Source organism: Pygocentrus nattereri, chromosome 19 (assembly GCF_015220715.1).
Source record: "Pygocentrus nattereri isolate fPygNat1 chromosome 19, fPygNat1.pri, whole genome shotgun sequence".
In the NCBI taxonomy this organism is placed as follows: domain Eukaryota; kingdom Metazoa; phylum Chordata; class Actinopteri; order Characiformes; family Serrasalmidae; genus Pygocentrus; species Pygocentrus nattereri.
Window position 1 is genome coordinate 12,912,235 of NC_051229.1, and position 12,149 is coordinate 12,924,383.

Consider the following 12,149-nt stretch of genomic DNA (forward strand, 5'->3'; position numbering starts at 1 on the left):
CATGTAATATATATAAATATAATATTCTTATCATATCTGTCTGTGTAATAAAATATACACGTTGTATCTCTATTTTTGTCATTTTTCAGTTTTTGACATGATTTCAAAGTACTTGTGGTCCTATATATTGTGTGTAAATTTCATGAAGATTGAACCAACAGAAATGACCTAAAATTACTTGGAAAAACATCTGGTTCCATTGTCTTACATTAAAAGTACAGTATGTTTTTTCGTTCTCCCGTAAACCTACCATTTTGGAAATATGAGGTTTTGATCTGACAACAAGTCTCTCTCTCTCTCATAATATATATATACACACACACAGAGAGAGAGAGAGAGAGAGAGATAGAGAGAGAGAGAGAGAGAGAGAGAGAGAGAGAGAGAGAGAGAAATTGGCTGCTGCCAACAGCACTCGAGCCCTGTGTAACAACGAGAGGCACAGGAGTGACCATACCTGGAGTGGTCATACTTTCCTGAGTTTCCTGACTGCTTAAAGTTGTAGTCACAGCTGTTTCTAACATAAGAGAAGAAGAGAGAAGAAACAAAGTGGTGTGAGTGGAACAACATTACAGCTTGATGATCAGCAGGTATGAACAGTATTTCTGATACGTGATCTTACTTGAAGGTCTTTCAGTGACAGTGAGGTGAACAATAACCCCCACATCTCCTGCACTGAACCAGTACCAGCCAGCATCACTCTTCTGCAGACCACTCATCTCCACACTGACAGAGCCTTTTCCATAGTCAGTGACCAGCACTGCTGAATTCTGGGATGTGGTAGTCCTCACCCATAAAAAACACCTCTTGTCTTTAAATCTGCACCAATTCCTGTTTTCCTTCTTATATTCAGCACTGTAGAGACACTGGACACTGACACTGCCCCCTTCCTGACCACTCACTCTGCTGTTTATCACTGACACAGCAGGATCTGAATAAAGAGACAGAGAATGAGTCGTATAAATACATCCTCCATCATAAATAACACGTCTAAGTTACAGTGAACAGATTCTACTTCACACAGTGAGACGTCTTACCTGAACTGACCGTCAGGTACACATAATCACTGTCATCTGATCCGCCACTAATTTCCACAGCACACCAATAATATCCAGAGTCAGAGTCTTGGAGGCTCTTCAGTTCCACAATAAACATATTCTGGGTTGGATGATCAGTAACTGATGTTCTTCCACTTGTGTTTCAATAGGCTACTATTTTACAGTTGATCCAGTCCCTCCCTTTACACCAGTATTTACGGTTTGATTTGTATTTCTCATCATATAAACATGGAATAGTGAGAGATCCTCCACGTCTTACAGCTAAATTCTTCAGTGTCTTCAGGCTCTCAGAATCTGCAGAACAGAAGCCAATTAATTCAGCATTACTGTAGAACTACTTCAGAGGAAAGATAGGAGGAAGGAGAAGATTATTATGTGATACAACTACAGATGGGAGTCACAACACTATACACTGAAATGGGCTGATAGGGTTGTGCTTGTTGCTTGAAGTATTTCTATTGCATACATGAAAAATGGGCTTCTAGCTGCTTTTGTTGCATAATAATAATAATAATAATATGTGAGTAAATGATTTACTATGCTCATCATATCTTCATCAGTATATGCATCTGATATCTAAACATTGAGCCGGACTGTCTTTGTTCAGTCTGCACATGTTGTTAATACATGAGGATGTGTGGTCTAAAAAACCTCTGCTAAACCCAAACCAACATCTCTGACTTGTAAAATATTATTTCAGGCTTTACTGGGCAAATCACAGCAGCACACAGACTTTGTATTAGCATGTTTTTATCTCTTTACTCAGTAAGGCTACATCTCTCAAATTTAACAAAATCCTTACATAGTGTAGCTTTAAATTCTAAATCAGCAAGAAAATCATTGAATTGTAACGGGGAGTGAGGAGGCGGACACACATGTTGAGATAATCAACTGATCATGGGCAAATCCAGGGTCATGCTCAAAACGGTCCAGGGTCAATGAGCCAACATGGATAGATCGGGGACCAGACAAACCAGAATCAAACAAACACCAGTGCAACCAACAACACAGACAGAGATTCAAAGAACAAACAAAGACCAGCAAGGACAAAGGGCAAACACAGGGCTTAAATACACATGGAAAACAGGTGGAAAACAGTCAGAAGACAATCAGGGGGGGAGTCACGAGACAAGGGGGCTAAACCAAAACAGGAACACATGCACAGGTCTGGGAGGGGCCAATCGTGACAGGAATCACATCATCAATAAACACTTACATTTTTAAATACAAAATATCTCAAGATGAAAAATAAATGATAACTGCAGTGTCTTAAGAAGGTACAGAAGCTTAAGTGATACTTTTTTAATCCCACAACCAGGTAATTTCCACCTCCGCATTTAACCCATCCGTGAAGTGAAACATCACATACACACACTAGTGAAGATAAACACACACTAGGGGGCAGTGAGCACACTTGCCTGGAGTGGTGGGCAGCCCTATCCACAGTGCCAATAACAAGTCTGCTTCTTCTTCTTCTTTCGGCTGCTCACTTTAGGGGTCGCCACAGCGGACCATCTGCCTCCATCTTGCCCTATCCATTGCCTCCTCTACTTTCACATCAACCATCTCCATGTCCACCTTCACTACATCCATAAACCTTCTCTGAGGTCTACCTCTTCTCCTTCTACCCGGCAGCTCCATCTCCAACATTCTTTGCCCAATATATCCACTATTCCTCCTCAACACATGTCCAAACCATCTCAACCTGGCCTCTCTGGCTTTATCTCCAAACTGCTCCACCTTCATGGTCCCTCTGATCTGCTAATTTCTAATCTTGTCCATCCTTGTCACTCCCAACGAAAATCTCAGCATCTTCATCTCCGCCACCTCCAGCTCAGCCTCCTGTCTTTTAGACAGAGCCACAGTCTTCAAACCATACATAATAGCAGGACGCACTACTGTCTTGTAAACCTTCCCTTTCACTCTTGCTGCTATCCTTCTGTCACACATCAGCCCTGACATCCGTCTCCACCCACTCCATCCTGCCTGCAACTTCTTCCTCACCTCTTTTTTGCACTGTCCATTGCTCTGGATGGTTGACCCAAGATATTTGAAGTCATCCATCTTTATGACCTCTACTCCGTGCATCTTCACCTTTCCACCGGCCTCCCTCTCATTCACACACATGTATTCTGTCTTGTCTCTACTGACCTTCATTCCTCTCCACCTGTGTGCACCTCCCTCCACTCTTGTATGTCACCGTGTTCTTCCCTCTTCTGAAAATACGTGTTCACCACAGCCATTTCCATTCTCTTTGCAAAATCTACAACCATCATACCTTCTGCATTTCTGTCTTTCACACCATACATACCCAGCACCTCTTCATCCCCTCTGTTTCCTTCACCAACATTTACATTGAAGTCTGCACCAATCACTAATCTCTCCTGTCTAGGGACACCATCTACCACTTCATCCATCTTACTCCAAAATTCCTCTTTCTCCTCTAACTGACAACCAACCTGTGGTGCATATGGACTGACCACATTCAAAAATATACCATCAACAGTGTCAACTGTCTGACACTCTCTTTACATCCAGAACACTTTTCACAAGCTGTTTCTTTAGGATTATCCCTACTCCATTTCTCTTCCTCTCTACACTGTGATGGAACAGTTTGAATTCACCTCCAATGTTCCTGGCCTTGCTTCCTTTCCATCTGGTCTCCTGGACACACAGAATATCTACCTTCCTTCTCTCCATCATGTCTGCAAGCTCTCTGCCTTTACCAGTCATTGTCCCTATGTTCAGAGTCCCTACTCTAACCTCCACACTCCTGTCTTTCCTTCTCTCTCGCTGCCTTCTAACCCGCCTTCCTCCTCTCCTCTTTGATGGACTTCGACCTACAGTAGTCCAATTTCCACTGGCACGCCTGCTGGTCAACAGCACCGGAGGCGGTCGTTGTTAACCTGGGCCTCGACCGATCCGGTATGGCAATCATATATGTGATCTGCATGATAGTTTTGGCAGAAGTTTTACGCCGGATGCCCTTCCTGACGCAACCCTCACCATTTATCTGGGCTTGGGACCGGCGCCAGAAGTACACAAAGTACACCCCTAATGGCTGGTTTGCCACCTAGACAAAATAAATACAAAAAATATATTGAGCCTTTATTTTGTATGAATACAAGCCAGCTGACCATGAAATATACTTGCAGTTGTATTGCACCAAATACTATGGGCCAGATTTACCAAACAAAATGGCTCAGCTGAGGCATCGATGGGTGCACAGAAGGCTTTGCACATGCACATGATGAGCTGTAGGTTTGAAGGTCACCACACAGTGGCAATGTTGTACTGTGCAGCATCCTGTAGCATCATGAAGTTAAGTGCTGCTGCAGAATGTGTTGCCGTGTGACCGCTGATAGACATCAAGTTCAAATTTATCTTACACGTGCTAGTACCTTTAGCTGAGCTGACACACAATATTTCCAGAAGTATTCACTCACCCATCCAAATCACTGAATTCAGGTGTTTCAATCACTTCCATGGCCACAGGTATAAAACCAAGCACCTAGGCCTGCAGACTACTTCTACAAACAGTGAAAGAATGGGTCGCTCTCAGAAGCTGAATTTCAGTGAATTTCAGCATGGTACCGTAATAGAAGTCCAGTCATGAAATTTCCTCGCTACTAAATATTCCACAGTCAACTGTCAGTGGTATTATAACAAAGTGGAAGCGATTGGGAATGACAGGAACTCAGCCATGATGTAGTAGGCCACATAAAATGACAGCGTGGGGTAAGCGCAGAGGTCACCAACTTTCTGCCGAGTCAATCGCTACAGACCTCCAAACTTCATGTGGCCTTCAGATTAGATCAAGAACTGTGCGGGAAAGCTTTGTGGAATGAGTTTCCAAGGCTGTGCAGCTGCATCCAACCCTTACATCACCAAGCGCAATGCGAAGTGTTGAACACCACTACAGCAGTGGAGATGTGCAATTTGTATAACTACATTGTGCCAAGTGTAAAGGTTGGAGGAAGGGGGATTAAGGTGTTGGGTTGTTCTTCAGGAGTTGGGCTTGGCCCCTTAATTCCAGTGAAAGGAACTCTTAATGCTTCAGCAGACCAAGAGATTTTGGACAATTTCATACTCACAACTTTGTGGGAACAGTTTGAGGATGCCCCCTTCCTGTTTCAACATGACTGTACACCAGTGCACAAGAACTTGACTGGCCTGCACAGAGTCCTGACCTCAACCCAATAGAATAATAATAAATAATAAATTACATTTATTTAGCGCCTTTCACAAATACAAGGTCACTTCACATAGCAAAAAAAAAAAACACTATACAGAGGAGGAGGAAGAAAAGACTTTTCTGTTTAATGCACATTTTAAGTCAGATTTAAAAGAAGAAATAGAAGAGCCTCCCTGAGGGATTGAGGAAGAGAATTCCAGAGTTTGGGGGCCATGGCACTAAAGGACCTCCCTCCCAAGGTGGAAAATCTGGTGCGTGGAACAGCAAGTAAGTTATTACTAGAAGATCTGAGAGAGCGAGTGGGAGTGTAAGAGGTCAGCAGTTCTCTGAGGTAGGGGGGAGCAAGGTTATGTAAAGCTTTGAAAGTGAGAAGTAAGATTTTAAACTTTATACGGGACGGGACCGGTAGCCAGTGTAGATGGGAGAGAATGGGGGTGACATGAGCTGAACGCTTAGTGTGGGTGAGCACTCTAGCTGCAGAGTTCTGAATGTACTGTAACTTTTGGATAAACTTTACAGAGAGACCAACAAAGAGGGAGTTACAATAGTCAATGCGGGACATATGAAGGCATGAACCAGAGTTTTGGCATCTTTATCAGACAGGAACGTCTTTGCAGTCTTGGTGAGGAATTTGATGTGCAGATCAAAATGAGTGAGACAGAGATATCATTCAAACCAGGAGAGCAGAGTAAATCAAGAGTATGACCATGAGTGTGAGTTGGAAAACCAACATGCTGCATCAAGTTAAAACACTCTAAAGCTGAAAGGAACTCAGATGTGAAAGCATTCAGTATCAACATGGATATTGAAGTCACCAAGCACAATTATGGCAGAGCAAAGAGATGAGATGATTGTGAGGAGTTAATTAAGTTCAGACAAGAAGTTAGCAGCAGGTTTGGGAGGGCGATAAACTAACAGGAACAGTAAAGGTGAGGAGGAAACTTCATATTTTTGATGCGAGTGAATACTTTTGACAATACAGTGTAGCCCAGTACATTACTAAACATGGTAAACACTTCACAGACGGAGGATACATTAAAGAAGCATTATGTGCAGTGGGTGATTTGTTTGATGGTTTACCGGAGAAGGATAATTTCATAGCTGGGATTAAAGAAATGCCTGTTTAGGCGTGAACTGTTCAGCGCTGTATCACTGGTACATGAGGGAACAGCAAGTGACTGGACTGAAAGACTGTGCTGTATTTAGTGTCACAATTGATGAAAGTGTGGAGATCAACTCTTTGTCCTGTTTGGCAGCTATGGCAAGATATTGCGATTCTTCTGGAGTATGATAGGAACCGTGCTGTTTGAAACCCATCTATGGCACTGCAACAGGTGAACACTAGGCTAAAGGCAAGGCAAGGCAAGTTTATTTATATAGCACCTTTCATACACAACGGTCATTCAAAGTGCTTTACAAATGAAAAAATACAGAAAAATGTAATTAATGTAAATAAAATAAAATTTATGTAAATAAAAAAAATTAAAAAACATAATTAAAACAATAGATTTAAAAGAAGTTAATCAAATTTAAAAGAAGGAGATAAAAAATTAGAATAAAAGTATGATAAAATAAGAAATATGATTAAAACAATAGATATAAAAGAAGTTAAATGAATGAGGATAAGAGTGCCGTTACAGGATAAAAGTTAAACTGAGCTAAAGGCCTGCTCAAACATGAAGGTTTTCATTCTGGATTTAAAAGTGTCTAAGTGTTGGAGCTCTTCTAATGCTCTCTGTCAAGTGGTTCCATTTCAGAGCAGCGTAGTAGCTAAATGCCGCCTCTCCGTGTTTAGTTTTTACCTTAGGCTGCACTAACTGACCAGTTCCTGATGATCTGAGAGTTCTGCCCGGCTCATATTGCTGGAGCACATCTAATAAATATACTGGTCCTGCACCATTAAGACATTTATAGACCAGTAATAGTACCTTAAAGTCTATCCTGTAACATACTGGTATCCAGTGTAGGGATTTAAGGATAGGAGTGATGTGCTCCCTTCTTTTACTCCTAGTGAGAACTCTGGCAGCTGCGTTTTGAATCAGCTGAAGCTGTTTGATTGTCTTTTTTGGGAGTCCAGTTGGGAGCCCATTACAGTAATCATTCCTACTAGAAACAAAGGCGTGGATGAGTTTCTCCAGGTCTGCTTTAGCCAGAAAATCTCTGATTTTGTTGATGTTTTTGAGGTGATAGAAAATTGATTTGGTGACAGCTTTGACATGACTGTTAAAAGTGAGATCAGAGTCCATTTGTACACCAAGGTTACATACTAGTTCTTTAGATTTTAGGCCTCTCGAATAGGTAGCTAGTCTGTGTCTTTCATTGCTATTCCCAAATAAAATAATCTCTGTTTTATCTCTGAAAGTTGTGTGTCATCCATTTGTTTATGTGCTCAAGGCATTTACACAGTGAGTCTAGGGGACCGTAGTCATTTGGGCAGAGAGCCATGTAGATGTGTCATCTGCATAGCTGTGGTAAGATATCCCATAAGTATGCATGATTTCACCTAGAGGAATCATATATAAATTAAATAAGAGTGGCCCAAGAATTGAACCCTGGGGTACACCACAGGTCACTGGCACAGTCTCAGAAACATTACCTTCCATTTCCACAAAGAAGTTCCTTCCTTGAAGGTATGAACTGAACCATTTTAGGACAGTTCCTGAGAGTCCAACCCAGTTCTCAAGTCTATCTATGAGAATTTTGTGGTCAATGGTGTCAAAGGCAGCACTGAGATCGAGCAGTAGTAGAACAGACATGTTTCCTGAGTCTGTATTTAGGCGAATGTCATTGATAACCTTAATTAGTGCAGTCTCAGTACTATGATTAGGTCGGAAGCCTGACTGAAATTTGTCTAGACAGCTATTTGTGGACAGAAAGTGCATAATTTGCTTGAAGACAATTTTTTCTATTATTTTTCCAATGAATGGTAGATTAGAAATTGGTCTATAATTATTTAACAGGCTTGTATCTAGAGTTTTCTTTTTCAAGAGAGACTTCACAACTGCAGTTTTTAATGCACTCGGAAATACACCTGACATGAGTGAGGAATTTACTATTTGAAGAATGTTCACTAATAGTGATAGGACGTATCACTGGTGGAGATGAAGCAGCCTACAGGAGGGAGGTGACCAGACTGGTGTCATGGTGTGATGATAACAACCTCATCCTCAACACGGACAAGACAAAGGAGCTGATAGTGGACATGAGGAAGGAGAGGAGACCTCATCGGCCACTTTTCATCCGGGAGCTCGAGGTGGAGAGGGTGAGCAGCTTTAAATACCTGGGTGTCCACATCAGTGAAGACCTCACATGGTCACTGAACACCAAGCAGCTAGTCAGAAAGGCTCAACAGCGGCTGTACTTCCTGAGGAGGCTAAGGAGGTTTGGGATGTCTCCGGTGATCCTCAGCAACTTCTACAACTGCGTCATTGAGAGCCTCCTGACCAGCTGCATCACCGTGTGGTACGGCAGCTTGACCGTGATGGATCGTAAATGCCTACAGAGAGTGGTGAAGACTGCAGAGAAGATCACCAATTCTCCACTGCACTCTCTGCAGAACATTTACAACACAGAGTCCAAAGGAAAGCTGCCTCCATCATCAAAGACCCCACCCACCCCCAGCACGGTCTGTTCAAACCTCTGCCCTCAGGACGGAGGTATAGGAGTATGATGTGCAAGACCTCCAGGCTAAAGAACTCCTTCTTCCCCACCGCAATCAGAGTTCTGAACCAGAAATAACTATTCACACTTCGGTCTGCCAGACTTAGGTACAGACGTGTGATGTGTACCCCACTGGTAAAGAACTCTTTCCTCAGGAATAACCTGCAACTACTGTCACTTTAACTGTAGCACATGTTTACAATTGCACTATCGCACTTTACTACTCATTTCTGCTGCAGATAATCATGTTCCCGGCAAGGCACAGCACTATTTACCCATACCACTGTAATTTATACATTGAACTATTTCTTGATTAATATATATGGTTGTATATATACTCTTTATATTCTTAATGTTATATCTGGCATTCTTAGCGAGGAGCAAAGTAAGCCTTTCATTGTATATAAGGAAACTTGTTTCCTCTGTACATATGACAATAAACACTTTGAACTTGAACTTGAACTTGAACTAATATTGAGGAAAAGAAATTTTTTAATGTATCAAGACTGCAAGTGGATGACTTGAGATGACTCACTGTATCAATTAAACCTTCTTCATTAATAACACTAAACTGGGACATGTTGAACATGCTTTTGCGTGGTTTTGGAGAGAAAATCGCCTCATTGGTAGATGTAGGCGTACAGATAGCTTGTCTGATAGTGTGGATTTTAGTATTAAAAAATTTTGCAAACTCATTACATTTCTCAGTTGAAACTAGCTCAGGGGCCATATATGTAGGTGGGTTTGTTAGTCTGTCAACCATAGTGAAAAGCACTTTGCTATTGTTAACATTATTGTTATTAATGCTAGAGAAGAAGGATTGTCTAGCTTTGCACATTATTCTATTGTAATCACGCAGCCTATCTTTGAAAATCTCTTTATGTATGTGAAGGTTGGTTTTACACCATCTATGCTCAGCCTTTCTGCATTCTCTCTTTTGGTGCTGAACTGCAGGATCATTTCTCCATGGAGCTTTCTGCTTGCATTGCATGGTTTTAACTCTAACTGGTGCAATCTGATCCAAAACACTGGCAGTTTTTGAGTTGAAACTTTCCAGCAGAGTATCAACAGAGCCTGATGGTTGGCAAGGTGAAGAGCACATTTTGGTAACAAAAAGTGCAGCTGTCCTGTCTTTTCTTAAACCTAACTTGCCTGGCATTGCTGGGGATTGAAGTCCACATTTCAAAAAATACACAGTAGTGATCAGACAATGCAACATCCTTAATAGAGGCTGAAATGTTAAGACCCTTTGAGATAACCACATCCAAAGTGTGACCATGGCAATGTGTGCTTCCAGTCACATGCTGAGAAAGTTCAAAAGATTCAAGTACATCATAGAGTTCTTTGGCGTAATTATCCTTGTGATTATCAATATGAATGTTAAAATCACCAGCAATAACAAAATGATCAAATTCAGTAGAAATAAAAGATAACATATCTGTGAAGTCATCAATAAAATTAGCATTGTACCTTGGAGGTCTGTAGACAATTACTAGTAATATTCTTTGTGCCCCTTTTAAAATCGCACCTAAATATTCAAAAGATGTGAAATCACCAAGTGGTAACTGCTTCATTAAACAGCATTGCTACACCTCCACCTTTCTTGCCGGTGCGTGAAACATTTAAAAAGTTAAAGTTTGGTGGAGCCGTCTCAGTTAACACAATATCAGCACTATATGAGTTTAACCATGTCTCTGTTAAAAGCATAAAATCAAGCCCATGAGTTGTAGTTAAATCATTAATTATATAAGACTTGTTTGTAAGAGATCTGATATTTAGTAGAGCTAACTTAATAACCTCTGCACTTTGTTTCAAAGACTGTGAGTTACCTCCAACATACTGCAGGTTGGATGTATTCACAGTATCTGACCTAAACTCCTTGTTCTTTCTGCTTCTGATAAGAACTGGAATGGGAGAGATAATTAGGACACAGGGTCCATGCTTGTTTTGAAAACATGTACCACTGATATCATCACACAGAAACACTCCATGGTTTCTGGGAAGTTCAGGTGAGGTGATGAAGAGGTGGAGGACGGGGTAGAGATGTAGGATGGTGTGGATTGTTTATTCAGTTGTGGTGTTTCAGGCAGCTGATACAGCACAACATGGCTCCCATCTGATAACTCCTCATACTCTTTGGGGGGAGGATGTTGTGTCTCTGTAGTGGTGACAGTGTCATTGGGTGTTATCGCTGACGTGTCTTCACCAGTTTTCTGACAGGAGTTTGACACCCCTCTTGTTATTTTGCAGTCCATCTCATTTGAAGAATTCTCTCTTCCCGAAAAACAGATTGAAGTTGTCAATGAAGTTCAGACCATTTGACCTGCAGGTTTTCTGCAGCCAAACATTTAATGCGAGTAGCCTTGAGAACATATTGCAGTCCCCTGCAGGCAGAGGGCCACTGATGAATGCCTGGATGTTTAATTTCAGTAGTGTGGAAAAAAGATCATTAAAGTCCCTTTTCAACACCTTAGACTCCTCTTTTCTTATGTCATTCTTCCCAGCATGAATAATGATCCGTTTCACTGTTCTGTATTCAGCCAATAATGTTGGAAGCTTCCCATTCAGTTCAGAAACTGTCATGTTTGGCTCACATCGAGCTAAGAGTTTCTGATTGTTTTTCATGCCATGAATAGAGTCATCCCCAAAAACAAGGGTGTCTGCTGTGGCTACGGCCTGGAGCCTGGTGGCTCTCCTGGGATGTTCTGATTGGCTGAATCTTCTGGTTCTTTCTGGGTTATGTTGACTGTTATTGGGAAAGTCATTGAGGTCTTGCAGTGGCTCAAATCTGTTTTGCAAATGAAGTGACTGGAACTGATTTCCTCTGTGTCTGTGCTGTGATCTCCCAGCAACAACAACTTTAGCATTAGCTGGATGTGCTATGTTAGCCGGAGTGGAGGATGAAAATAAAGAACTGAATGTAGCATGTCGTTTGGGTTTAGCTCCAACGCGAACCCATTGCTGGTTTTGCCCATATCTTTCAGCTGTACTCACGTTTTGGACTCTGTCCACATGTTCAGCCGGTCCAGCTCTATGCATCTCCACTGCTCGCTGCTCCGCCAAACTCTCTGCCCGCTGTCGTTGTAGCTGTGCTCTGAACCAAAGCGAAGCTAGCAGCAGCTAAGCCTGGTGGCCTTTTGGGCAAGGCAGTCTTGCAACACCAAGTCCAGTTTAAGTCCAGTTGTTGAGGATTTAGTGCCGGTGGCAATTAAATAACAGTCAGTTCACATGGGAGCCAT

At 41.8% G+C, this 12,149-nt stretch overlaps 1 pseudogene; it reads right to left on the reverse strand.

The window, feature by feature from the left end:
• Positions 1 to 566: 566 nt before the first annotated feature.
• On the reverse strand, positions 567 to 11,165 carry LOC119261622 (annotated as a pseudogene).
• Positions 11,166 to 12,149: the final 984 nt, after the last annotated feature.